Source organism: Gymnogyps californianus, chromosome 2, assembly GCF_018139145.2.
Source record: "Gymnogyps californianus isolate 813 chromosome 2, ASM1813914v2, whole genome shotgun sequence".
Lineage (NCBI taxonomy): Eukaryota > Metazoa > Chordata > Aves > Accipitriformes > Cathartidae > Gymnogyps > Gymnogyps californianus.
The window spans coordinates 12,031,302-12,057,850 of NC_059472.1; the positions used below are offsets into that span (position 1 = coordinate 12,031,302).

General features: G+C 41.2%; 1 protein-coding gene across 2 annotated transcripts in view; it reads right to left on the reverse strand.

Moving 5' to 3' along the window:
* NSMCE2 (NSE2 (MMS21) homolog, SMC5-SMC6 complex SUMO ligase) overlaps nucleotides 1-26,549 on the reverse strand; it is a 135,682-nt gene that overhangs the window by 71,513 nt on the left and 37,620 nt on the right. The gene's annotated exons all lie outside the window — the stretch shown is intronic.

Sequence of the window (26,549 nt, forward strand, 5' to 3'; positions counted from 1 at the left end):
TTACAGGTTCCAGAATTTACAGAGACATTGGAAATCCTACAGAATATATTTTATTTCAGGAGCCAAAGAAATAATAAATGTTCATGTAAAAACGGACTTTGCAGATATATAAAATGCTACATAGCCAAGAAAACTTTACTTTCCTTTTAATCAAAGCAAAGCAAAGCAATCCATAGAACTATTATTTCTTCCAACAGTAAAGCCAGTTTGGCACATTTACTTTAGGCAGACGCAAGTTGTGGCAAGAAGAAAAATAAGAAAAAAACATGCACTGCCAGTTGATAGCACGCAGTTTTCAAAGGCACCTGGAGATAAAAGATCACCTACCACAACATCCAACTGTGAAAGGGAAAGACTCAGGAATACCTTGGTACCAAAGGAGCACAGCGACTGTGAAAGACCAACAGCATGTCATCACAGATGCTCAGACTGCTGCATAAAGCCAAGCAGTAGCGTACAGTCCTTATCCTATGAAACTTGACAAAAGGAGCAAAGGAAAACAGAATATCCTGTGCCCAGGGCAATGGGGGCAATCATACGCACTCAAATGATTTGCCTGTGTCAGCATCAAAGCAAACTGCTGCAAAAGAAGGCTATCACAACCAAAACCAACATTGTTCAGTACTCTGCTGGAGAAGAAACTTGGCCATCAGGTATATGCAAGCACAAGAAAGCAGTTACTAAATCAAAATACATTTAAAATCCAACACATTATAAAATAATGATTTGATTTGGACAACATGTAGTGCAAACATACTCCTTTCTGCAACAACTCCATCAGGCTGTTTTTACAGACGTTCTCTCTTTAACATAAAAATAACATATAAGCACAGGACCACACTCACAAGCATAGCCCAAATAACAACCCGTCACTAAGACCTGCCCTCGTCACGAATGAGAGCACTATGACCAGATACCATATAGAAGATCCAGCTGTGTATACTAAAAAAAAAACCAAAGTGCTTCTAAGGTGCTGATACTCACACAAAGAGTAAAAGAAATTATGTGGACATTCATTACAGACAACCATCTGTAGCAAAGACAATGTCAATAATGTTTTCCTCTCCACAGGGACCATGTTACACATTGATATAGTTAAATCAGGCTCTTTTTATCTTTTTCTTGACTCGTGGAAGATTTGAGTACAGAAATTCACCAACATAGCATCTTCAATCATACTCTCAGAGCGAGAGGTGAAGAGAAGGGCACAGCCAATGTTAGTTCAAACAGTAGTTCTCTCAACTCCAACTTCCCGAATTAAAAGACTTTACACATATGAACAGAGAAAGAGCAGGAACTGTAACTTAGACTGTTACGTTAGCAAAAAGGACAGATGTTTGAGAAGCTGCACTATATGCATACAAATAAGCTTTGCCCCTGCCACTGTGGAGCTACAAAAATTTGCATGTAGACATCTGTACTAACCTCAAGAGAACAATTATACAAAACTCTCCCTTGGCTACGTAACGATAATCACACAGCTTGCTGCCATACATCTAACAAAGTAAGAGCTAGCATGTCATTTGCTAAAGGCAACATGAACAATTCCACCAGTTATCAAGAAAAAAAAGAGTCTTTCACACCAGCTATATTCCCAACAGCAATACATTACGTTGTGAGGATAGTCCAGCAATGCAGCACATATGACACAGGCTCAGATATCCACCTAATATAGAAACCTAAAGAGTCAGATGAGAGAGATGCTCAAAGAATGCTCCTTCTTGTAGTTTAACTTCTTTCACGTTTACAATTTAAATTCCGTTTCTGTTCACCTCTAGATGATTGCTTTCATTAAAATGATTAGTAGAGACACCATTCCTGACCACACTCAATACTGTACCATCACGTACCATTACTGAAATGCCAGGTAGACCTTCTGGAAGGTCAACATGTCACAGCTGAATAATAAGGCATGTCCACCCACTATAATAACAAGTAAATACGTTTTCTGTGCACAAGCAATTTCTCTTTGGTGCTGCGTATCCTATTCCATGAAGAGGGTTGAGAATGGTCTAACCCAACAACATAAGTGAAAACAAATGAAAGAAAATGTGATATCACTCCTAGTTCCTCACAGTGGGACAGAACTGCAACATCTTATACAGTGCCTCAGCACAACACCCCTACAGGTACATGACAGTTTTCTTTAGTTCTCACCACCCACTCCTACTCTACAGATTCATGATGGATGTAGTGATGATGAGATCAGCATAACAAAATGTATGAGGACAATACAAACATAGGATATGGCTAAGGGACAGGGCAAAATTATCAATATTCAGGGCAACAAGTTGGGGTCATACTTCTTTTTGGTCTCAGCAGCATGTCAGATAAATGCTTACTAGCAAACCTGAAGCCATTGGCATGTTCAACTTGTCAGTAAAAGTTACTTCACATGGGAACCATGAAAGACATGTTAAGCAAACAACTGTTCGTTTAGTAGCACTGTCAGCCAAAACCAGCATACTAAGTAACACCTTGCAGTCATTAGTCAATCCATTGAGAGTTACATTGATTTTGAAATGGGGTGGAGGCATACACACCCTACAAAGCATCCTGGAAATGACATATAACTATGAACTGGGAGTGTTCAGGACATATGGTGAAAAGAAGTATCAGTCACAACAGCTTGTTTACAGCAATAGAAAAAGCAAAAGCATCTGCTGTGACAGTCCCATAGCAGCAAAGAACCACATGGGTATTTACATGGGAGCTTAGCAATAAGAGGGACAACAGACATGCTATACATGATAATTAATGATTATCCATACATGATCTATACATACATAATCTACCAGCAGTGCTAATAGGAAAACACATTTAGAAACACTAAAAAAATAATCGTTTAGAAAAACGTAGCTGTGGTTTACCTACCAAAAGATATGTTTGCTCATGGCAACACACCACACCACCTGGTCACAGCTGATATGTGCAAAGAGGTTATTGCGTTTGATGGGCAATGCTTATGAAATGAGCCACTTCATGGCAGGTCTTTGACTTCTGACAATATCTATATGTAAGGATGAGCCTTCCTTTTGTAGATTCTTTCACTGGTAGTGTGTCTATTCCATGCATAAACTGTTAGACTATGCTTCCAAAAATCAGGCTTTTTGAAAGGCCAGCTTGCACAGCCTAAGATAACGGTAAACTCAGGGTATTCTAAGGGGCAGTCTGGGGAATTTTTATTTCCTCAATTACCATAACCACCAAATGGGAAATAAATTATTCTGTTCCAGACCAATCCTAGAACCAGTGAGGTCAAAGGTACCATAGACTAAAATTGGACCAGCTTGTGGTATTAGTCTACGTACAGTAAGGGATCGGTGCCTAAAAAGGCACTAATTAGCGTAACTCTGCATGCAGCTTTGCAGCATTTAGTAATTTGTCCTTCCCAGTATTATGTCCCAAAACACTTTACAAACATTAAAGTATTTAGCCTCAAACACCCATTGTGACATATGTACCATCAACTGTATTTTACAAATGGGGAGACTGTGGCACAAAGAGATTAATAACTTGGCCTAAAGTTGCACAAGGAGACTGTGGCAGAACCGAGAATAAATAAATCCCAGTTCTGTGCTTTGAGCACAAAGCCATCCTCTTACCTTCTCCTTTAGCTGAGGGAAAGTTCAAATTAACATGTGCATTTGGTTCACTTTCGACAAAGAGGCCTGAAACAGCTTGTGGCTGCTTGGCAAACTTTGTGATAAAAGAGCGGCATTCTGCGTACCACAAAAATGCTCCACTGGACTTTGCATTGCAGTGGTTCAGCATGTGACACTCAATGGTTATTTTTTAGCTTTTTCTTTCTTCTCTCTCTAGCACTGAAGTCCTTTAGCTGCATATTTTTAATCCTGTTGCTGTTCCTAGGTACCCTTTCTCAGGGCTATCGTTCATGTCCCTTGGGTTTTGGGAGCTTGCCAGTACCATCCATTTTATTCCTCAGAAATTTCTTGCCATATGTGAACTGTGTTGAGTTTTCCTCAAACCAGTGATGTGATCTGCAAAAGAACTATCTTTCCAAAGAATTCAGAATTCTCACCTTAATCTTTCAAACCACACATTATTTATTCCCTGTAATTTAATCCCTACAAAATATGGACTTTCAAATTTTAATTTATGGATATTATTGACATTTGGTATTTGTGAGGTAAAGAAACATTCCTGCTTGCTAATGACCTTTTTAATGACCAAGTCAGCTGACATGGCAGTATTTCTTCATTTTCCAGATTCTTTGTTGTTTCATTTATGAAAGGGAGGGTGATTAGTCACTCAGTGCTAAGAAGCTCAGAGGCATGTAGTTACCTAGATATTTATATCCTTTTGGGACAACCTGAAAAAGGATACGCTGATGTCTCCAGCTAACTCTAAACTCATAGTAATTTAGACTGTATTTACACTACAGCCATGTGCCTGTGCATATGCTTATGGAACACTGATAGCAGCTGCATCTTTTGAAGAAAAATTTAGTATCTTATAGCTCCTGTCAGGACAGAATTTCTTATCTCTGTGAATTTGATAATGTAAAGGAACTCAGTCAAGATTTTTCAGACAGACAACTTCAGGTACTTCAGGACTTGGGGTGATCAGCCTAAGACATCCTACAAAGACCCAGTCAGTTTTCAGAACCTAGGTATCTCACACTTTCTGCATTGACATCACTTTAAAATGTCTGACCCAGACATGGACATATCTAAAACTACTTATTTCAGAGAACAAATGCCAAGAATTGGCTGGCTATAGCAATAAGTACAGACACTGTCAAAACAGCCTCTCTGAGCGTCTCCATCAGATAAAAATAACTATTCTTCCTTTATTTACATCTGCTATGCAACAAAATCAACCAAAAATGCATGTCACATTTCTTCCTTGTTTAACGATTCCTACATCTATTATTTCATCCTTACCTCACTAAATAATTTATTATTACAAATATGCAGCCTTTCAACACGCACATTTATTTTACCTCAGGGTAAGTCAAAGTTTGCTGTTATTATTTATTATAACCAATTTTTTTTCACTGAGAGGGAAAATAACATGGGAGCTAAGTAAATTTGTGGGTTGAGTCACCCATATACTTTGTGAATCATGTGAGAACCAACTCTAAGTGAGTCACCACTGTAACTGAATCAGGCTGCAAAATTTCAGTTCAACCTAAACAGTCATTTATTATTCTTCAATGGCTGGATTCAAACCCTTAGCAAATATACAGATCATTTGTTGATGCACAAATAAAACACAGCTCTTGGAAACATCTGCAAGGGCAGTCAAAAAGGATATCATCATTCAGCAGCAGGAGCTGCACTAGTTTGAACACAGCTCTGCTGCAGTCAGAATTGCCTAAGGGCCCACATCTGATTCAGGAGATTCAACACCTCCATACATCATGGCTGCAGGGCTGGGACTCCAGTTGAGCAACACCTTTGCAGACAATTGTGAAATGCCAAGAGAGGCATATTTATAAGGGCTGACCCATACTTATGACACATACTGCCTATTAAACTAGGCCAGCACAACAGAAAATGACTGTCAGCACGTTTCAAATATCCCAAAACTCTGCCAGAGTAACAGTCTGAAGGTGAGGCAGGGTTGTCATGGTTCAAAAGCAGCATGTCAATATGGTGGTTGCAGCTAAGGTGTCCCCCATAATTAAATTGCTAGTACCTTCCACAGTTTCTTTGCCCTACTTTGAACACAGCTGGAGATGTTTAACCTTTATAAAGAAAGTAAGCACAGAGGGGCACATGCTGCTTCCATGTATACTGGGGTATATCCAAATGAATTCCTCACAAGTCATGGCACATTAGACTCATTTTGGTAAGGCTAGAAATGGACTTTGGCCCACCCTGTTTGCTTTCTTTCTCCTGTTTTGAAAGGAACCATATATACAGAGTGGGATTAAAGTAAATGAGCACCAGGTGAAGAAACAAAATTGCCTGGGCGCAAATGCAAAGTATACAGCCTGAGCAGCATTTCTTGGGGTTCCCATCTGTTAGAAGTTTCACCTCAAGCAAAATGCTTTACTCTGCACATGTTTTAACAGAAAAAAACCGCTCTTTGTATTTCCCCAGTTACCCACTATGGTAGAGACAAGACTGTGAACATCTTTTTGTTTCTCTCCAAGACTCCTTGTGCACTGCTTTGCAAAGCGTAAAGGGGTAAAAAGAAGCAATGAAAGGGGATCTTACTGAAATACCAGTACTGAAACTACTTGCTACCAATAGTGTAAAACCGGCTCATAAAGACAGCAATAAATGTGAGCATTAGAGGGGAGGTTTTCCCAAGGTACCAAAGTGAAGAAAGTTAATGGATATTTAGCACTTTAATCCTGTCAGCATTTCTGAAAGCTCAACTGCCTGTGGTTTGCTGTGATGGTTGGACTGAAATTTCTTAATGATTTCAACCAAACAGAAGTCTGTCTTCGTCTTGTTTCTCTGTAGTTTTTAAATATATGAAGTATGAATACAACAAAGCAAAAAATTCTACAGTATTTGGGAGACATTTATGAAAACACCTAAAAAATATGGTTCAAGACACAGTGGAGGAGCAAGTACATAAATTTACTAATCCCTTCTTCTCTATGTACTTTAAAGTTCTGCCACAAACATAGTTTATATGCAAGCTAATTTTGGTGCACTAGATACACAGCACCTTGTTCAAAGTAGTTTTGCCTGAGCACAGATTAAGGCTTGTAACAGCAAAAATAACTATTCTTATAAAAATGTTGCTTTGTTTTAACGGCATGTTAGAAACTGAGGCAGATGGTTCATCTGTTTTAGCAAGGTCGATTCAGCAAATGCATCAGGCTGTTGAACCAGTTTACCAAGCTGCTGATTAATTCACATATTTAGAAAATACATTAACATGGATATTAGAGCATTTCTTTTTCTTTAATATCCCACTCAAACTGATGGGAATTTAGACATTGATTTCAGTGGGAGCAGAAGAAGGCCCTAAGGTGATTTCAGATTAACAACCTGTTTACTCTTGTATGGCTGTGCTTGGTTGACTGAGATCACCAAAACCCATGTTTTCCACAGTGTGGAAATAAAGGGCTAAATCCTAAAACAAGTACAATTCAGTGTTATCTTCACCAGCTCCTACAAAACACTGTTGATTATGCCAGCTGTGAAGCTGATCCCTGTTTAAATACAAAGTGTGACTTATCCTTTGGAGACCTGCATACAGCATGTATTGTTAAAATCAGCTGATTTTCCAGAGGGATGTTTTCCATATTCCTTGGGTATACCTCCAGTGAAAGTCAAGCAGACTTTTTCAACTTTTACTCCTCTCAGGTTTTTTTTCAGTCATCTGATGAAATTCTTGTCCTCAAAAAGTTCTTCAGCACTGACAGCACTTATTCTTCATACTCTCCAAAACAGCAATGTGAGTCATATTGTCATTTTTCATTAAGACTAAATGCAACCTTTACACTTTTGGGAATCATAGAATCATAGAATGGTTTGCGTTGGAAGGGACCTTAAAGGTCATCTAGTCCAACCCCCCCTGCCTTGGGCAGGGATATCTTCCACTAGATCAGGTTGCTCAAAGCCCCATCCAACCTGGCCTTGAACACTTCCAGGGATGGGGCATCCACAACCTCGCTGGGCAACCTGTTCCAGTGCCTCACCACCCTCACAGGGAAGAACTTCTTCCTAATATCTAATCTAAATCTACCCTCTTTCAGTTTAAAACCGTTACCCCTCATCCTATCACTACACTCCCTGATAAAGAGTAGGCCCCCTTCAAGTACCGGAAGGCTGCTATAAGGTTTCCCTGGAGCCTTCTCTTCTCTAAGCTAAACAACCCCAACTCGCTCAGCCTGTCTTCATAGGAGAGGTGCTCCAGCCCACTGACCATTTTTGTGGCCCTCCTCTGGACTCACTCGAGCAGGTCCATGTCCTTCTTATGTTGGGGACTCCAGAGCTGAACACAGTACTCCAGGTGGGGTCTCACCAGAGTGGAGCAGAGGGGCAGAATCACCTCCCTCGACCTGCTGGCCACACTTCTTTTGATGCAGCCCAGGATACGGTTGGCTTTCTGGGCTGCGAGTGCACATTGCTGGCTTATACTCAGTTTTTCATCCACTAATACCCTCAAGTCCTTGTCTGCAGGGCTGCTCTCAATCCATTCTCCATCCAGCCTGTATTTGTGCTTGGGATTGCCCCGACCCATGTGCAGGACCCTTGCACTTGGCCTTGTTGAATTTCTTGAGGTTCGCAGGGGCCCACCTCTCAAGCCTGTCAAGGTCCCTCTGGATGGCATCCCTTCCCTCCAGCGTGTCGCCCGCACCACACAGCTTGGTGTCTTCTGCAAACTTGCTGAGGGTGCACTCAATCCCACTGTCCATGCCGCCGACAAGATTTCTTAAGTCCAGACTCAAGCTTTATTTGAATTGACATTAGTTGAAAAACATATATCCTGGCTGACACTTACAGCCTAGACTCACCGAATTAATATATCTGTATTAATATAGGGATCAAGATGGCAATACTTCCATGAGGGTCAGCTCCACCTTTAACACAGAACAATGAATTCAGAGATGGTGCAGAGCAGGGAAAAAAAAAAAAGTGCAACAACTGCAGTATGTCCCCCCAGTTTCCTTATAAACTGGGAGTACCTGCCTGCCTTACACTGCAGTGGGTACAAAACACCTCACCTGTATGACAGTCCCAGTCCGTGCCCTGTGGCAGAATTGCCTTTTCTTTTGCACTTTACTGTGAATGCCTTAGAGACAAGTCTCTCCCTTGAGCCTTTCCACATATCACATTCTTCAATCATTATTAGTGATGTTTTCTTATCCAGCTTCCTATTGTGACAGCCCTCAATAGAGTTATTAGCCACCAAATCCCAGGTCTTACTTCCATTCTTATCCTTCTTGATCTACCAGTTCTGGCTGACAGCTTGCACCTCTTCCCTTGTCTTGGCAAACACTATGTGCTTTCCTAGTACATGCACAAGTGATTCTTTTCTGTTGCACAGGACACTCTGGAATGCTAACATACCCTTTTTGCTATATAGGTGTCCCAGGATATCTCAGTTCCCTAGTCTTTATAGGCTCCCTGCAGGCAGTATATCATCTGACAGAGAAGGACATTTTCAACTGCAATTCTTTTCCTCCTCTTTGCTTATAGGTCCCATCTTTGTTATTAATGCAGTTTCAGCAAAGCCTCAGAAACAGAACTGTATCAGAAAATTAGCATTCAAAGGGGCCTTTGCTCCTAGTATGCTAGATTAAGCTGCTTATACGTTCCTCTATAGTCACCCATTTTTGCAAAGACAACATGTGCTGTGTAACAGCCTGGATTAATCTTGTCTACTTCATGACCCTACACATCCTTCCCACTGACTTTCCAAAATCCTTAGAGTCTATTCACCTGTTTCCTGTTATCTATCAGAGCATCAAGAGGCTGGTTCTTGCCAGTAGATAACTGATGATGCTAGTCCCTGTCACTCTACCTGTTTGATTTTTGAAACAAATGCATTCACACTTTCTCTCTCCTGGTCCTCCTGCTGTGGGAAAGCTCCTCATAAACATTTGGGAACACATCTTTAAATTCTTCTTCAAAATCCTTGTTTAAAAACATCTTCCTTTATTATGATGCCCACAAACCCCTTCACAACTGTCTGACTGTTTCTGTGCTATGACAGCTTTGTGTCCTACATGACCGAGCCCAACTTCCCGATTCCAGAGCATCCCTTTTTATACAGACCCTTGCAAAATTGGGTCCTGAGAAATTTGATGAAACATGAACAGCTTTTTTATTATAGGTCATTACATTAACTTCCACATCTTAGCTCAAAACCAGCTTGCTTCATACTCTCCACATTAAAGGAAACCTGAAAAACTGTGAACAATATAATAAGCTGTAATTAAACACAATACCAGCAATAGTAATACCTAACTGTAAGGTGGATACCGGATGCAATCAAATAGCTGACTGTAGAATAGAAAGCACACAAGAAGAGTTTTTAAAAATTCAGAGACATTTGTTTTGCAACTCTCTTGCAATTTATATGCAATGCCTTTTTTAAAATCTAAACATAAATTATCAATCCAGGTTTAAAGTTATAATTAAAAATTAAATCATATTCCAACTCTCCAGCCTGTATAGATTTCCTCACTACACATAAGCCCTTGATTTTTACATGTTGTTGGAAGTAATTAAAATCCAACTTTAAACAGTTTTTAAATAGTTCGTAGTTAAAATAACAATTTCTGTAAATGAGACTGGTGTGTGACAGCAGTATTAGTTTACGCATGTCTGCAAAATGTGACAGCAGGGTGAGAAGAAACAGGAAAAAAATGAGAGTCCTCAACTGCAGTTATAAGGCTGAAGGAGATGGTTCTACCTGAGAGTCTGTCTGCATGGCAACAGGAAAAAAAGGAGCACAAAACAGAAGAATACCTAAATGGAGTACTCTTCACATATACTGTTGAAATACTGTTTGTAAAAGCAAAATAAATTAAAAAGCTTAGCCTCAAATTTAAATACACTTTTCTTAATATTGCCTCGGCTGACAAGAAAAGGTTATGAAGTAGAAATCTTGCTTGTCTCCATAAGAACTTACTCACCCAAGAAGTCAAACCAGTATGAGTTTGGCCATAATACTGAAAAAACTCAGTACTTTTTTGACTATCAAAACCACTCCCACTACGCTGGCTGACAATCGTAAAAATTTGATGTTGTCCTTGACTAGAAACTGTCACTTACCATAAGACTTAAAAGCATAAAAAAGAAGTCATTTTCTTCTAAGCTTATCACTCCATGCATGCGTTTCCTTTCTGTTATTTTCAAACTCAATGCATACATTTTTTTCTTGTTCCTCAGTTTCTGCAACGCTATCAAATTTGTCTCCCAAAATTCTTTCAGGCTGCTAGCATAAACCCTATGCCAGCCAACTCTCTTGATCACACCTCCCCTGCCATTCGAACTTCTCCCTACAGCTTCCTGAATTTACAGTCCTAGCTCTTGTGTTTAGTACTGGTTTTGAACTCATCCTTCCTCTTTCTCATATTACTTTCCTTTCCCTTTTTTAGGTTCTTTTGAAGCTCATCTCATCACCATTCATTACAATTTTTCAGTACCGCACTTTCCTTCTCATAACTCTATCAAACCCGCTTTTCCTTCATTTCTCTGACTCATTCACTGTATATCACATGCTAAACTGATTCCTCTCTTATTACTAGCCCTAATTATGGGATGCCTCCATTCTTCCTTTTATATATTACATTCTCACCAAACATCAGCTCTTGAGTCACTGGCAAAGGATTTAGGGAGCAGACGGAGTGAGTGACTGCCTCCCCTCCATGCACGGGTCAGCAGTCTCACAGGAAGGGTAGGTTATGCTGACCTCTTCACGGGGTATTGCAGTACGAACTCTCTCAAGTGCACCCACTGGCACCTAGGAATATTTTGTCCTGAGAGCGCTACTGCTGCGCACTTTCCTCAACTGTTGGTGACCTCCTTAAGTCACCTCATTATAAAATGAAAATACACCATCCAAAGTGGAACAGTATAACTCACCATAAGTAACTAAACCTTATAATTGCATCTCATGCTTCAACAGGGATCTTCTCTGCAACTACATGTCACAGCAAAATATTTAAATTTGACTTGACACTACTCTGTAGTTATTCACAGTCAGATGAAATATCAGCTACTTCTCAGCCAATCACTTGCTATTTTGGATGGTTCCTGTACATTAACTACTATCAATCTCCATCATGATTGCTCCTCTTTGTTTCTGTCTTCTGCCTTGCAATCTACAGTCACATGATAATATTTCTTGCTTCATGAGTTTCTCTTCTCCACCAACCTCATCAGCACATTCTCTTGTCCAAGGGACTTAAGTTTTGACAGCAGACACAGCTCATCTCTACAAAATATAGGGCAGTTGATATCTGCCCTTGTTTCTCAAGTTCATGACAGACTCCTGGATGAGCAATGAGGAATCTCATCTTGTTATATAAAATACTACATGCAAAAGAACCCAAGAACAGGACAAACAACTCCCTGAGGAAGTTATGGATTACAATCAGTAAACAGATGGATCATTAACTGGTCAACTGTTTCATTGTTCGCATGACAGAGAGAATGAGACATGCCTACTGCAAAGCTAGGTAACCTAACTGAAAAAAAGAACACCCAACTCACTGGCAGAAGAAAAAAACTCTTTTGCAGAGTCACTAACTCAAAATGGAATAATTAAAACTCCTACTTCAGAAGCTGCCACTTTGAAGTGGAACTGCAGATCTCTATTTGCATATTCGGAACGCTTGTGTCGATTTCCATGCTCCATCTGTGCAAGAGATTGCAGATGATGATGACAAGGCTCTGAATTAGGACAAATCGAATGGATGCAGACTCATGAAATCCTGTAGAGATAATTACGAGTCTCTTAAGATGATGTAATTAGTATATTAGCATGGTTTCCTTCTTTAGCAGTAAATACATTTTAACAATATGTAATGTCTTTATGTCTGCTATTTAATAAGTCAGCCCTGCTAAAAGTCCTTTGCACCCTTCTGTTTGGTCTGTCAGCACCATTGTAAGTCCCTACTTTGTGGCAGACAACTAGATACACAAAAAGACTAAGTTGTAGCAAAGATGCAAATTGTAGCATTTAAGCTTTAGAGATCCTGCTACCTAACACAATCCCCTCCCTAAATTAGACAGTCAGACTTTTTATAAAATGGGTGGAGAAAGCCGATGTCAAAAACCAGGAATCACAAAAGCCAGCTATCTAAGCAAAGATTGTCTAAGAGACAGGGAGTCCTATTCCTCTAATGGCAATGGGTGCCTCCACCACAAACCCTTTCCTTGAGTCAGTTGCTTAAGCCAGGCAAATCCTTCCTCATAAACGATGATGAGAGAAATCCACATACTATCAGATTTAATATCTCAGTGGTTAAAACAGTCATCAGTAAGGTGAGTGACCCGTTTTCAAATCTCTGCTCATCCCATATTAGTTGTCCTAGCCCATAGGCTATTGGATATTCAGGGGCAAGACATCTCGATCTCTCCTGTTTGAAGTTGTTCCACTTTGTATAACTAATTAAAAGATAATTGGAGCAAGTACTTGAACCTGTCTCTCCCACATCCCAGGTTATTGCCTAACCATTCAGCTGTGGATTCAGTCTCTCATTTTGTTTCTACAAGGTTCTTAAATCATGTAGGCACTTTTGAAAATCCTATTCTCTGTATTTTACATACACGTATTCACAGAGCAGGAAGTCACATTCATTTCAGAATTACCACTACAAATATCTCCCATTCTTCTCATACATAGTACCAGCTCTGTTGCTCAATGGTGAAAGCTAGGTGTTTTGTTTATTTGTTTGTTTGTTGGGGGGGTGGTCTTTTTCAAACCCTTTGTCACAATACAACCCATTTGTGCAAGTACAAAACCAATTTTTTATGTGGTTCTCAGTTTTGATTCCTTGCTTGGAGAAGGCAACAAGAAGGCTTAAACAGCATTCATGGATAGCAGACTAAAGGGATTTTGGGCTTTCACAATGATTGATGATCATTCTTTGGATTCTAAAAATATGGTATGGGCATCAGAAAGCACACGATGCGATGAACAGCTCTCTACCCTAAAGAGCTCGCAAAGTATATGATGGAGCTGGCACACAAGCAAAGACGCAATATAAACCACACATCGGCAGAAACACAGATTACAAATCCAGGATAATGAAGCACAAGTGAAAGCTTGTAAGGTATTTCAAAATAAGGACAGCCTGGTATAACAGGCATTTGTTCAAGGACTACAAGGGCATCGTGAGCTGATAAGAGAAAGACAGCAGACTAGGGAAGAAGTAGTTCAAGAAGCAGTACACATGACAGAGTAATTCAAGGAAGGCTGTTCAACTGGTCTACACAAGCAATAAATGTTTACATTTATTTTACAGTTATCCTGGTATAAAACTTGCAGATCCTTTTATTTCATTTCAGCTTACACGTCCTATATAAGAGTTTAACAAAATAAAACAAAACAAAAGAAAACCCCACCAAAAAGAAACCACAAGAAAAGCAAGAATGCAGGGAACACTGATATAACTATTTTAGTTCTGTCACTGGCAAAACCTTCCACATAAACAAAGCCTTAGTTTCAAAATGTGAACTACAGTCTGAGAAGAGATGAGGGAAAATTTTAGAAATGTTGGGTGAACAGTGGCTTAGGAAAAATTAAGAGTCCAACAACAGTATTGTGAAATGTTAAATGCAACATTACACAGCAAGCAGGGGAAGATCTGATTCAAAAAAACAAAATTTTGGCTGTGCAAAAACACATTGGCTCATTTATGGTTTCCAGAAATGTTTTTGCGACACAGCATTCTGTTAGTCTTCAGCTTACAGGAGTTCTTCCCCATAGCAGAGGCTTGTGGTGATATAATACAGGCACAAACCAACCCCCAGAACAAAAGGTTAAAGTCTTTTACAATATTTAATTTCTGTAGAGATTTAAACATTTAAATATGTCATTAAAAAACAAAATGACTCAGTATAGATGTAATTCAGATGTACCAAAATGCATTAGTCATTCAATAAAACAGGCACTGAGGATTTACTAAAAATACTTTACAGAAAAAAATAACAACATACATTTACTTTACTGAATGGTTGTTGTGGAAAGCACGTAAAGCCAAATCCTGTATAGATCACCCTAATTTGCCTATCCCAAAACTAGGACTGCTATTCCTAGTCCTAAAGCAGCACGGCTAACTAACATTCAGTTTCCAACCCTTGTTTTGAACAGCAGTGCAAGAGGAAGCAATGTGTGATGTGATTAAAAGGCAAGCAAACAGGGCAGGGAACTAACTAACTAACCGGCAGCATGAGGAGCTCCCTGCCAGGTGGGAGTCTCCCTAGGGGCAGAGTTAACTTGCATCAGCTTCCTACTCATCTAGAGACGAGATGGTGTTCTTTAGGGAACACCAGCAACAAGGAGCCCTGCCATCAGGACACAAAACCAGAAGCAAAGCAGTTACTATGGCAGTTGGACTGCAGGGAGCATAAAGAAATCCCAGAGATGTCACCAAGAGAAGCTGCTCCCAAATGGTGATAACACAGCACAGGTCACCAGTGCAGCCTTTCTGCTACTTTGGCAATCTCAGCCTCCACGGAAGTGCTGAGGGTACATTCTGCCATCCAGGGCTGGGACGGCTCAGATGCCCAGTGCTCCTCCCTGGGGCAGGGAGCCAGGGAGGTACGTTCTGATCAAGTCACTGCTATGCTCAGTGAGAGGCTGCCAAGAGAGGTCCGCAGGCTTCACTGCATCAGGGGTGCTGCACAGGAGACCAGGAGGATCTTTGAAGAAATTTCTCCAAGACACAAGCTTAAGCCTCATTGGGGTAAGAATTACCAGACGTCTGCTGGAAATACAATACAGCGGAGAGGAAACAGTCTAGGAAGATAACTTCTTGACTCAGTTGGTGAGTGAGCCAACTAGGGAAGGCACCCTGCTGGATCTGTGGTTTGCAAACAGAAGGACTTGTGGGTGATGTGATGGTTGGAGGCCATCTTGGGCATAGCAATCATGAGACGATAGAGTTTTTGATTCTCTGAGAAGTAAGGAGGGGGGTTAGCAGAACTGCCACCTTGGACTTCCAGAGGGCAGACTTTGGCCTGTTTAGGAGCCTGGTTCACTTGGGAGGCAGTCCTGAAGGGCAAAGGAGTCCAGGAAGGCTGGACATTCTTCAAGAAGGAAGTCTTAAAGGCGCAAGAGCAGGCCGTCCCCATGTACTGAAAGACAAGCCAGTGGGGAAGAAGACCAGCCTGGCTGAACAGAGAGCTATGGCTGGAATTCAGAAAAAAGCCAAGAGAGTTTATGATCTTTGGAAGAAGGGGCAGGCAACTCAGGAGGACTACAAGGATGTTGTGAGGTTATGCAGGGAGAAAATTAGAAGGGCCAAAGCCCAACTAGAACTTAATCTGGCTACTGCAGTAAAAGACAATAAAAAATGTTTCTATAAATACATCAGTAACAAAAGGAGGGCTAAGGAGAATCTCCATCCTTTATGGGATGCAGGGGGAAACAAAGTGAACAAGGCTGAGGAAAAGGCTGAGGTACTCAATGCCTTCTTTGCCTCAGTCTTTAATAGTAAGACCAGTTGTTCTCCAGGTACCCAGTCCTCTGTGCTGGAAGACAGGGACAGGGAGCCGAATGAAGCCCCCATAATCCAAGGGGAAATGGTTAGCAACCTGCTACACCACTTAGACACACACAAGTCTATGGGGCCGGACAGGATCCACCCAAGGGTACTGAGGGAGCTGGTGGAAGTGCTCACCAAGCCACTTCCAATCATTTATCAGCAGTCCTGGCTAACTGGGGAGGTCCCAGCTGACTGGAGGTTAGGACATGTGATGCCCATCTACAAGAAGGGCCAGAAGGAGGATCCAGGGAACTACAGGCCTGTCAGTCTGACCTCGGTGCCGGAGAAGGTTACGGAGCAGATCATTTTGAGTACCATCTCACGGCACATAACAGGACAACCAGGTGATTGGGCCCAGTCACCATGGGTTTATGAAAGGCAGGTCCTGCTTCACTAACCTGATCTCCTTCTATGACAAGGTGACCTGCTTAATGGATGAAGGAAAGGCTGTGGATCTTGTCTACCTAGACTTTAGTAAAGCCTTTGACACCATTTCCCACAGCATTCTCCTGGAGAAAGTGGCTGCTCATGGCTTGGATGGGTGCACTCTTTGCTGGGTAAAAAACTGGCTGGATGGCCGAGCCCAAAGAGTGGTGGTGAATGGAGTTAAATCCAGTTGGCGGCCAGTCACAAGTGGTGTTCCCCAGGGCTCAGTATTGGGGCCAGTTCTGTTTAATATCTTTATCAATGATCTGGACGAGGGGATCGAGCGCACCCTCAGTAAGTTTGCAGATGACACCGAGTTGGCCGGGAGCGTTGATCTGCTTGAGGGTAGGAAGGCTCTACAGAGGGATCTGGGCAGGCTGGATCGATGGGCTGAGGCCAATTGTATGAGGTTCAACAAGGCTGAGTGCTGGGTCCTGCACTTGGGTCACAACAACCCCATGCAATGCTACAGGCTTGGGGAAGAGTGGCTGGAAAGCTGCCTGGCAAAAAAGGACCTGGGGGTGTTGGTCAACAGCCGGCTGAATATGAGCCGGCAGTGTGCCCAGGTGGCCGAGAAGGCCAACAGCACCATGGCTTGTATCAGAAATAGTGTGGCCAGCAGCACTAGGGAAGTGATTGTCCCTTTGTACTCAGCATTGCTCAGACCGCACCTCAAATACTGTGTTCAGTTTTGGGCTCCTCACTACAAGAAAGACATTGAGGTGCTGGAGCATGTCCAAAGAAGGGCAACGAAGCTGGTGAAGGGTCAAGAGAACAGGTCTTATGTGGAGCGGCTGAAGGAACTGGGGTTGGTTAGTCTGGAGAAAAGGAGGCTGAGGGGAGACCTTATCACTCTCTACAACTGCCTAAAAGGAGGTTGTAGCGAGGTGAGTAGTAAGCAATAGTACGAGAGGAAACGGCCTCAAGTTGCGTCAAGGGAGGTTTAGATTGGGTCTTAGGAGAAATGTCTTCACTGAAAGGGTTGTCAAGCATTGGAACAGGGTGCCCAGGGAAGTGGTTGAGTCACCATCCCTGGAGGTACTTAAAAGAGGTGTAGATGTGGTGCTTAGGGATATGGTTTAGTGGTGGACTTGTCAGTGTTAGGTTTACAGTTGGACTCGATGATCTTAAAGGTCTTTTCCAACCTAAACTATTCCGTGATTGTATTCTATGATTCTAAGAAGAAAGGTATGATTGAAGGACCAGGAAGAGGATACAAATTTGCAGAGGGCGGAAGCTGGAAGCCTGTGACTTCAGGTAACAGGAATAAAGCTCTGTTTTCTCCTCCAGCTGTGCCTAGCTAACCGTTTCAGGAACAGTAGGGGGTGTCTGAGGAGAAAATTCTGAGTGGGTATCTCAAGTCTTTGGATTAGTACCAGTACTAAAGAAAGCATCGGTGTTAGGGGCTGATGATGCTCCCCTGTGTGAAACAGAAGAATCCGTCCCTATTATCCAGGTGAGTCTGTTGCTTGCCCAGAACGTAGATCACTGATGTTGCAGAGAAATTGCCAACACTCACCCAGCCTTCCAAATTCCACCTCTTGCTGCTAACCCTTGTGGGACAGAAGTAACACAGCCAAGGGAAACCTTGAGCAGCTCAAATGGAACAGAGAGCTCAGAGCAAACATGAGAAGGCAGAAATCCCAGTGGTGCTCTCTTCAATCCTTCTAGTCAATGGAGAGGCCTGGCTAGCAGATATAACCAGCAGACTGATGCCTGGTTGTACAGCTGCTGTCACCAGCAACACTTTCATTTCTTTGATTACAATGCTTCATTCAATGAAGATGGACTGCTACAAAGATATGGAAGCCACCTGACAAAGAGAAAAACATCTCTGTGAAGAGACTTGCTATTCTAGTGAGGATGGCTTTAAACTAAATTCACTGAGGAATGGGTACTTGGCTCAGAGGTAAGGGAAGGGAGGAGAAAGTATGTGTGAGAAAAGGCCACAAAGGAAAGTTACACATTTCTACTTGGAGGGAGGGCATGCAGAGGCTTACCTCAGGTGTCTGGATACTAACGCACAGAGCTCGGCCAACAAACAAGAAGAACTGGAAGTCTATGCACAGTCAGAGAGTTCTGACGTGATCAGGATCACAAAGATTAAATGGGATAGCATCTATGACTGGAACAGTGTCATGGAGGCTGTTCAAGGAGAACAAGCAATGAAGAAGAATGGCACTTGCACTTTCTTACAAAGCACCTCCTTGTCTATGCAGAGGTCCAGTGTGAAACCAGAGACGTATCTGACAGGAATCTTCTGGTCAAAAGCAACATCGGCCACGCAGCAGCGGAGGCCTGTTACACACCACCTGCCCAAGGGGACGAAGTGGATAAGGCTGTCTACAAACAACTACCAAAAGCAACCCGATTACCAGCCTTGGTCCTCATTAGGGATTTCAACCATGTGGACACCATGGCAATCGGCAAGCAATCCAGGATATTTCTACAATGCATTGGTGATAACTTTTTAATGCAAATGCTAGAGAGACCAAACAAAGGTAATACTCTACGTGACCTCTGTGCACAAACAAGGAAGAACAAGTGGCAAATGTGGTCACAGATAGTAGCTTGGGAGCAGTGACCACAAGCTGATTGCATTCAGGATCCAGAAGATTGGGAAGGTAAGGAGAAGAATTAGGATTCAGGATTTTATGCAAGTGGACTTTGGGTTATTCAGGAGATGGCTCAGCAGAATCTCCTGGTAAGTTGATGCAAAAGGTACCTAGGATAGCTGGTAAGTTTTTATAGCAAACTTATTGAGAGCTCAGGAACAAATAATCCTGTTGTATAAGACAACTGGAAATTTCAGTAGAAGACCCACTTGACTAAGCAACAAGCTTCTTAATGAACTGTAATGCAAAAAGACAGCATACAGCAAACAAGAACAGGCAACAAAAAAGGAGTACAAAAGCACTACTTTGGCACTTAGGAACAAAATTGGGAAAACCAAAGCGCATTTAGAATTAAAACAAATGAGGGATATAAAGAGCAGCAAGAGGGAACTGTGTCAGTTCAAAGGAAATGTGGGGATGTTACCGAACGGGGGAGACAATCTAGTGGTTGTGCAGATGGAAAAGGCTGAAGTACTCAATACATTTTTGCCTCAGTCTTCACAGGCAAAGATTACTCCTAGATTTCCAGGTGTACCAGGATGGTTTGGGAAGGAACAGGTTAGGGACGACAAGTTAGGAATGAGTTAGAGCAGCTGGATGTATTCAAACCTATGAGGAGAGACAAGATTAATCTGAAATGCTGAAAGAGTTGGCTAGTATGACTCCAAGAGTCCTGCCTGTCATCTCCAAAAAAAGCATGATCATTGGGGCAGCCCCCTGAAAACTGGAAAAAGGCTAGCATTATGCCTGTCTTTAAAAAAGGCATGAGAAAAAGAACTCGGGCAGCTACAGGCCGGTTAGCCTCACCTCAGCCCCTGGAAAGATTACATACCACATCCTTTTGGAATCCACCTCCAAACATGCAGAGAACAAAAAGGTAATCAGCAACAATCAACATGGAGTTACAAAGGGCAATTCATGCTTGATCAAACTGATTGCCTTATGTGATGAACTGACCTGAGAGGCAGATGTGGGGAGAGTGGTGGATGTAATCAAATGGTCTGGTAGGTAGATTGAAAATTACCGGGACAGCTGGGCTCAGAGGGTAACACTCACAGTAAACTTAGTTTGATATCCAATTGGTAGGCAGTACCAAGCAGAGTATTATAGTGGTGAACAGTAGGGCTGAAAATGTTCAATATCCTCACCAACGACCTGGATGATGAAACACAATGCACTCTCAGCAATCTTCTAGACAATACTAACCTAGTGGCGTTTGACACATCAAGCAGTAGAGCTTTAATTAAGAAGGACCTTGAGGAAATTCAGGACTGGAAATGTCAAGTTCAACATGAAAAGTTCTGCATCTAGGGGCAGGGTAACCCCATGCATCAGTACATGCTAGGAACTGACTGGCTTTGTAGCAGCTCTGCTGAAAAGGACAGGGAGGTTATGGTAGATGCCAAGCGAAATGTGAGGAAATGTTCTTGCTGCTAATAAGGCAAATTGGATACCGGCTACATTAGGAGCAGCGTGGCCAGCAGGACAAAGGAAGTTACTCTCCCCCTATATGAAGCATTCATTAGGTGATAGCTGAAATACTGCATCCCGTATCAGACTCCCCAGTTCAAGAGGTACATGGAGAAACTGGAGTCTGGGGAGGGGCCATGGGCTCATGACTGAGAGAAGTTGAAGCAGCTGGGTTTTTTCAGTCTGATAAACAGGAGGCTAAGAGAGGCAAAAACTACTTGAAGAAGAGTTACAAAAATGGTGGAGCCAAGCTTTCGTCAAGTAATGAAAGCGCATGTAAAATCACCATTTTTTTGTGACAGTGCTATCAACTTAGCGCTTTCTTTTTTTAAAAATAAGACATGCTTCGTTGTCTCTTATTCAGTATCTACTGTAATAAGCAGCCCATAGTCACGACTTAGTTGACCACATATATAATTCCAGTTGGACCACCTTTCTAGTTTATAACACTGTTGATGGGGATATAAAAGGCATTTTTATGTTCACCGATCCAGGAATTTCAAGGACTGATCTTAAAACTTTCAGATTCAGATCTATTAAAATAAGTAAAAACCCTACATTGTATGGTACCTAACCATCCACGGAAACTTTTTATCCCATTTGGTGTGGTTGAGATCAGAGCAGGTACTTAAGTTGGAATTTCATCAAATTTATAAGAAGGGGTCCCAGCATATACTCACCCAGAGCTGTAGTTCACCTCCTCCCGTCAATATTACAAGCAAGATTTGTTATTTAGAACAAGTTATTAAGTTTTTCTTGGGCATTAAGGGAGAAAACTGGCTGCAAGACAAGGATCTAGCTGAAAATTCCTCCCTTCTTTGGTCCAAGTAGGTGTAGCTCTGCTAACTTCAAGCTGGATTTTATCTGTTAGTACCTAATTATTAAATGGTTTGTGTGGTTTTATATGATATAGATTTGAAATGAGCTTTGAGATTAAGAATTTTTCAATTATGTAACAATGCCCAGAGCAGGAGCTGTTCATTTACTTATTTTTTAAATCATCAAACATATGAGTAAGAACACAGAGATAAATTATTAGATACCCTGAAGACTTTCCAAATACTAAAATTATGGAGGTGAAAGGTGGTTTTTAGATAGAACTACATTCCAAAATAGGTTTGAAACAGAGTATAACTGTTATTTCTCTAAAGCTCTGTAGCCAGTCAACATAAATTTCAGGATGCAGTAGTGCTTGTGGACTCTGTATTTTCTATGTAGTTTTTCTGCTGCATAAAGATGTGAGTACTGCATCAGACCAAAGATCCATCCAGCGTATTCTCGTCTTTGACAGTGGCAGAAGCAAAAAGCTGGAGTATAACAAGAGCACCAAATAGAAAGCTCTTCCCCTGTTTCCCACTGTATACTTTCCATACTTCTAGCAACTTGCAGTTTAGGGATTTCCCAAGACAGTGACTGTATTTGAATCTTTACATTTAATAGCTGTCAATGAGTATTTCTTCCATGAATTTGTCTAGTAGCTTTTTGAACCCATTAATGCTTCTGGTCTCCATAACATCCTGTGGCAATTAATTCCACAATGTAATTATTCACTGTGTAAAAACTTACTTCCTTTTGTTGGTTTAAAACCTGCTGCTGGATAATTTCATTAAATGGCTCTTTGTTTTTATGTGACACATTGTGAACAAGCACTTCTGTTCCATCCATGACCATACACACTGCTACTATAGTCACCTCTTATCTGAATTAACTGACAGTTTCTCCTTGAACAGAAATAAAGCCACACCTGTGATCCTCTATAGGTGCTTTTTGCTTTAGCTGGATTTTCTCCTTACCATAAAACACTGACCTTCTATTAAAAAATTAACAGACAAATAAGTACTGAAAAGAACTAGTATAAGGAGGAACTAATACAAGGAGTTTGGGGTTGAGTTTTGTGGGAGTTTGAAATGGCTGAGTGTAAATTCACTTTGAGCTGTAATACACGTTACAACTATAGTTATCTATGCTGTGCATATAAACCTGGTTGATACGATTTGTCTGATATATGTTTATAAGCCTGACTGATGAAGGAGGCCAGGCATATGCAAACCTAACTGGTAGATTAAGGAGGATGACTAGCTATACTCAGGTCTAATTACCACATCGAGGGTTAGCAGAGACATACATCGTTATAATTGACGGGGCAGCTCTGTGCAAATCCGACTGATGAGCCAGATTCTCTTAAAACACTGTTCAACAGGATCTCCACTGTTCTGTCAGATTTTGTGTGCCAAGAGATATAATGCACTGTTGTGGATGAGAGAAAAGGCAATGCTTCTGTAAGTCTTCTCCAAGTGCGTGCCACCAACTAACAACAGCCAACTCTGGGTTTGGTCAAAAGAAGATGAGAAAGGGATTCTAAAGCCTAAGCAGGCTGTAAGAGGGGAAGCAAGGGGAGAGGAAGAGGAGCTGCCCACCAAACTGAACAAATCAACATGACTCCGGGGAGAAGAGGTGGTGACGAGGGCTGTGGCTGCAGTAGTTAGTGGAATGTAACAGACAGCAGTGGGGGAAGGTGTGGTTGTTTTGCAGGGAGTAAGGGCATACAGTGGGGCTGCTAATAGCTAAGTTCAGAAACGCCCTGTTTCAATAGACAGTTTTACTGAACTGGACCAAACTGCCTCTAGTGCAGCCCAGCCTTTACCTGTATCCCTTGATCACCTCCAACTAAGCATAAAAATATCCATGGAGAAACATTTCATCTACAGCCCATACTTCTTCATCACAACAATTATCACACACCACAAAACCACACCCCATAAGTTTTCCCTACCAGAGTTGCCATCTTCCCAGCAACCCTTGTAAGCTCACCATTGCATCCAAGCCCTTACTATCCTATCCTCTCCCCACACAACAGACTGCTGGGGAAAAAATAGCATCATAACAGCTTTGAACAGAGGATGAGTATCTAGTTGAACAAACACTGTGAATTGTTCACACAGAAGGAGTGGCAATGCAGTAAGGCACCAACATTTGAAAAGAGCAAATTTAACAGCAGCAACATCACTGAGGTTTTCATTTCTCTGTTTTTGTGGAATTTATCAGGCATAGTATGTGTGAGTACATGTTAACGTGGGAACTTTACACTTTACAAAGAAGTTTCGAGTGTATCTGATGTACATACTTATTTTCTTAAGTCTTTTAAAATATTTTTCATTCACTGTCAGTGTTAACACGCAAGTCTAAGGATAAAAGAAATACTTCAGCTGGTTAAATCAGCTTGCGCAGGGTATGCACTTAGCTCAGTTAAATAAGATGAGAGCCCAGAAATTAGTCCAACTTGCCAACCCTTATTATCAAGCACAGTGTTTGTAACTCCCAGTAGGTTATCAACAATGGGGCCACATTTGGGAGATACTGTGACATCTAGTATTGATTTTTCGCAGGATTTAGGTCTTTTTTGAAACCTCTACCTCAAGTTGGAAAGATAATAAAATGCATATGTACTATTAAGCAGATCTTTTTTTATATTTTAGTAAGCATTAAAATAGGCATAGTTACATACCGCAGGAAATCACAAACACAAAGAAGTCATGCTGTTTCTTTTAAATCAAAGCACTACCTCCCATCAATGGGAGCAATGTGAAAGGTGAGAAAGACAGACAATCTGGCACTTGCAGAACAGGTTGAGTGTGTGTGTGTTAAAAATCATGAGAAACCCATTATATAATTTAATGAAATAAACGTCAAAAAGCTGCTCTTTACTCCCAACATCAAAAAATAAAACAAAGAAATCCTCCACAAACCTTCAGTTCTTTCCATTTTAACAAAGGCTCTAAACATGCAGTTCTGTAAAAGTTAAAATGTTCAGAACAATCCATATTATGAAGTCACAAGAATTTGTTACATTCTAAACTACATGTAACATGTTGCATGCACTCTCCTGCTTACACCCCGTCTTGGATAGCTCAGTGAGAAAAAGTCCCAAATAATGTAATTGATGAGGAAGCTAGGAATGAGAGTAGCAACTTCTACTAACTCCTTCTTAAATGAAACTCTTTAACAAAAACAAATTCATGGTAGTAGCAGTCACAAAAAAGTGTGATCTAGTTAATGCTGTAAGTAACATTTTATCTGTGATTCATTATAAAGCTGCTAAGAATTTTGCAGAGGGAAAATCTGTATAACTGGGTATTTTTATTGATAAGGTCAGTTAAAAAACATACTAGGAGAAAGAGTAAATGTTTTTAAATGAGTGACCTAACATTTAAACTTTTGGGGGAGGAATATTAAAATACCCAACATACACATACAATTTCTGGAAACAATTCCAGTAATTAAAACAACACTGAACATTTGGAAAGAGATATTTTATGGAAGGCATTCCAGAACTGCCTCCCCAAAGACACTGATCAACTTGGGTGTGTTCAATTAACAGGAGAAATTAATTTCAAGTCAAAACCCCTGCCGCTGAGAATCATCCAGCCTTTAGCGCTCGCCTCCCACCCCCTGGCCTCAGCATTTAAATCCTTGGCCTGTCAGCAGGAGCTTTCTAGATGAGATGGTTAATTTGAAAGACTATTTTCACTACTGATCAACTGAAACTACAACTCCAGTGTTTCCAGTAATAAGTTTCATCAACAAAAAAAAAATAATAATCCATGATTTGAGATGAAGATGGCCTTTTAATTTGTACTGGCTATCTACCTCAACACCTACCAATTTCATTAGATTTCATAATTTTATCTTCTTCCCCTAGGCTAAGCTAAGCCAGACAGAGTTAACTCATGTTGACGATGAAATGCAGACATTGCCTAGAAAACCTGGGATCCAAACCACAGAGACTTTCAGTTGCTCTCTGTTGTGACCTTCTGGAATTCCAGAAACAATTCAGGCTGCCAATTACAATCCTTAGTATTAAAATAAAATCATTAAAAAACTGAATTCAAATTGCTTTGAAATCTTCAGGTAGAAAAAAAATAAATCTCTTTACAGACAGAGATATGGGATGCTGTCCACATGACTGAGATCGTGGTTGAACTAGATAGTAAATTCAGTTTCAGTATGTCTAGTACAAGATCAAAAACACCACAGCTGCATGACGCACTGATTAAGTGCAACCCACTCTGCCAATTCTAATTTTGCACAGAGTTATGCTCCACCAGGTAGCGTCTGTCCTTCTGCAACCGGCATACAGCCAGCATAAACATGCTATCATGTGATCTGGTTTATTTGATGAGAATGTGCTACCAGGTGATTTGGTACTGCACAGAAGTGGTATTAATGAACCAATACCACCAAAAGTGGTATTAATGAACATGGGACCATAGCCCAAGGCACAGAGTGAAACAATTTGTCAAGGTCAACCACATAGGCTGCTAGTAGACCTGAAAATAGTATCCAGTCCTCCTCAATCCCTGGCTAGTTTGCTACCTACTGGGCAGCACTGCTGCCCAACATAACAAATACAGTTTTCAAATTATGATGGGGTTCTGAGGATTTCTTTGGCACTTTTGTTCTAAATACTTTCCCTGCTCCCACCCTGTCTATAGAGCTCCCAGTTCCATGTGATGGTCCTAGGTCCAGAACTTAACTTTTCACCCAAATCCTCGCTCTGCTAACCAGCTGTGGCCCATGCTGCCCCACTCCTACCCACGCAAGCCAAGGGCCATTTCAGCAACTACAGTGTTGACACTGCAAATATTTAGGAAAATGTTTAGCTTGACAAATGTAAGTAACCGTAGTGAAGTCAAATAAACTTATGTTCGTGTGCAAGGGTTTCCAGGGTTTAGTATCCAAAAAGCAGGACAGATTTGTATGCTTGCTATGAGACACTCAGACATACTACTGAGGACGTACTATATAACCCACATAAAATAAAACACTACTCCTACTTCTTTATATAGTGCTCACCAAAAAAATATTTTTATTGCAGCTCA